The following is a 3,134-nucleotide window of genomic DNA, read 5'->3' on the forward strand; positions in this document are numbered from 1 at the left end:
GAGGTGTTAATGACCTTTTGCGACATAATGACGCAGTATTGCCAGGTACCTTACGTATTGTAGCGAGGTGCCAGGAGGTTTGCGAGGTGCCACAAGGTTTGCGAGGTACCTTCAAGTATCACGAAGGGTCACGTAAAAAGTACCCAAGCTACCAAAGATATATATATAGTGCTCAGTGCCTTTGGAAGTCACTACTTAACTGACCACCATAGAGGATGGATCAAGAGTACTACACAAGACGGTAGGCAGACAATATGATTGCCAGTATTTTTATTATAACTGCTGCCTATATCCTCAAGAACTATCTCGAGGAACGACCAGAGGAAGCACTTAAAGTACAAGAAAGAAAAGGCACAAGAAGAACGATGTGGTGCCCGGAATGGCTGACTAGGAGATCCATACATTGAGATTATGACCAGCTGCTACAAGAACTATACCAAGAAGACCCTAAGGGTTACAAGAACATCGTTCAGATTGAACCTGGATTGTTTGCTGAGATGGTTGACCGCATTTCTCCAATGCTCTCTAAGAAACAGACGAGAATGAGAGATCTGCTAACAGTGGGATTAAAGTTGGCTGTCACCCTCCGCTTTCTGGCAAGCGGAGATTCCTATACAAGTCTGCCATATAGTTTCAGTCTCTCCAATAGTGCAATTTGCAGATTTATGCCTGAAGTTTGCAAAGCCATCATTGTCACCTACCACGTGAATTCCTGAAGTGCCCCAAAACTCCTGAGGAGGGGAAGACATTGCCAAAGTATTCACAAATAAGTTTAACTACCATAATTGTGTTGGGGCACTTGATGGAAAGAATGTCCCTATAAAGAAGCCCAGGAAAGGAGAAATATTATACTATAACTACAAGAAATTCCACAGCCTAATTCTCATGGCCTTAGCAGATGCAAAGTACAAGTCCCTGTACGTCGACGTAGGTTCTGGTGATGGAGGAACTGGAGCAAGTGTAGCCTTCATCATGCCATCGAACAGAACAGAGTGGGATTTCCTGAGGACAGCATTCTGCCGAATGATTGCATTCTAATCTCCTTCATATTATAGCAGATGATGCCTTCGCCCTCAAGACAATGCTGATGAAACCATACTCTCGTACATCACCGGTTCACCATGAGAAGATCTATTGCTACATGTTGTCTTGCGCTTGTCGTGTGGTGGAAAACGGCATTTGGTATTCTGCAAATGAGTTTCTGAAACTTCGGCACCACCATACAACAGGAAGCTAAAGTAGTGCCGCTGATAACCATGTGTGGATGTATCTTTCACAATCTTATACTCGACCACTATCCCTTTGCTCCCAACGACGTCGACCGGGAAGATATTCAACACAACATGCTGTCTGGAACTTGGAGGGAGAAGCCGAATCTTATGGAACAACGAATGCCCAGATAGGGATAAAACCACTCAAGACAATCAAAGGCCGTCCGAGATTACCTGGCCTACTACTACTCTTCAGAAGCAGGAGCAGTACCTTGGCATGAGAGACTTGTCTATCCCGGAGGGCGACCAACACAGTAGATGCCTCAAATGTATATGAAATGTCTCTTCCTGAATTAAAATGTCTTAGGTCCAAATTTTATATCATTGTGCATTTCAACATAGTGATTTTAATTGCATATCTATAGTTTTGCTATTCTCTTTTTATTTCAATTTACTGCTGATCATTGCTTATTGACTTAGGATTTTTAATAAATGTATAATGTGTTTTCCAGTTTTTTCATTTTTATTTAAACTAAGATTTCTTTTTATATGTTTGGTAATGTTATTTATTAAATATTCCTTATATAATAAAACTTTACATTTCAGCTTAGGGATTTTCATTGTACATTTCAACTTTGTGATTTTAATTGTATATTTAAAGTTTTAGCTATTCTTTCTGTATTTCAAATTACTGTTTATCACTGCTTATCATTGACTAAACAAGATAGATTCTGTTAATAAATGTGTAATGTGTTAAAGTTTTTCATTTCTCATTTCAAAATAAGATTTCTTTTGATATGTTTGATAATGCTATGTATTAAACATTACTTATATAAAAAAACTTTGTGCTTTTCATTTTACATTTCAGCATAGGGATTTTCATTTTACGTTTCAAATTTGTGATTTTTCTAGTGTATATCTAGAGTGTTGATATTCTTAGCTTGTTTCAATTTACTGCTTTTCATTGACTTAGCAAGAAATGTTTTGTTAATGAATTTAATGTTTTTCAAGTTTTCAAGTTGTTCATTGGTCATTTCAAACTAAAATTTCTCTTTTATATTTGTTAAGCTATTTCTTTATTCAATCCTTATATAATTAAACTGTGTTTTTCATTGCACATTTCAAGTGTATTCATTGTAGATTTCTATTTACTGATTTTCATTGGCATTGCAAGTTAAGTTTGGTTAATAAATTTCATGTTTTATAAGGTTTCTTTTTCATTTTATTTTCGAATTTCAGGTTTTTCCAAAATATAATTTCTTCATCATTTACATAAAATATATATGTGATTACAAACGATTGACTGACAGAAAATTTGGTTATATATAAAAAATTAAGGGGGTTCCTCCAGGACTGCAAACATTTCCAGCGTCTTCCCAAACAAAACATTGAAGTTCACGAGGGGTACTCTTTTCAGTCGTGAACACAGGTACGCTGCGAAGTCCTGGATCTCAGACTCAGGTCCTTCAACCTCCTCCTTCTTCGTCAGCATATTGGTCTTCTGCAGGAGTTCCTTGATGGTATTTCCGGGTCCCGTCTGCTCAATTGTTGCAGTGGAGACTACTGTCTCTGATGGATCACTCATCATCTTCAGGTTCCTTCTCCTGATGATTGATGCGGCAGACAAACTAGATATCTCACTTAAGGTTTCGTCGAAATTCATGTCTGAATTGGCCCTTTTCCAGGTAGGAGAGGACCGATCGCTCGATAGTGTGTTCTCGTGGCTATGTGTCCCCCGAGAAAATCCCAGATGGTCATGACTGATTTCTCTCGTGGTGTCCTCCTCCTTGTTGGGGTACCACTCTTCCTCTCCTTTTTGTCTATTTTCCCGAAATCTGTCCTTTTCTTTTTGAACACCTACCTCACTTGCAGGAAAGTACAGTCGGAAAAGGCTGCTGTAAGCTAGGTCCACAAGGTCCCTTA

This window comes from Palaemon carinicauda, chromosome 2 (genome assembly GCF_036898095.1).
Source record: "Palaemon carinicauda isolate YSFRI2023 chromosome 2, ASM3689809v2, whole genome shotgun sequence".
Taxonomy (NCBI): Eukaryota; Metazoa; Arthropoda; class Malacostraca; order Decapoda; family Palaemonidae; genus Palaemon; species Palaemon carinicauda.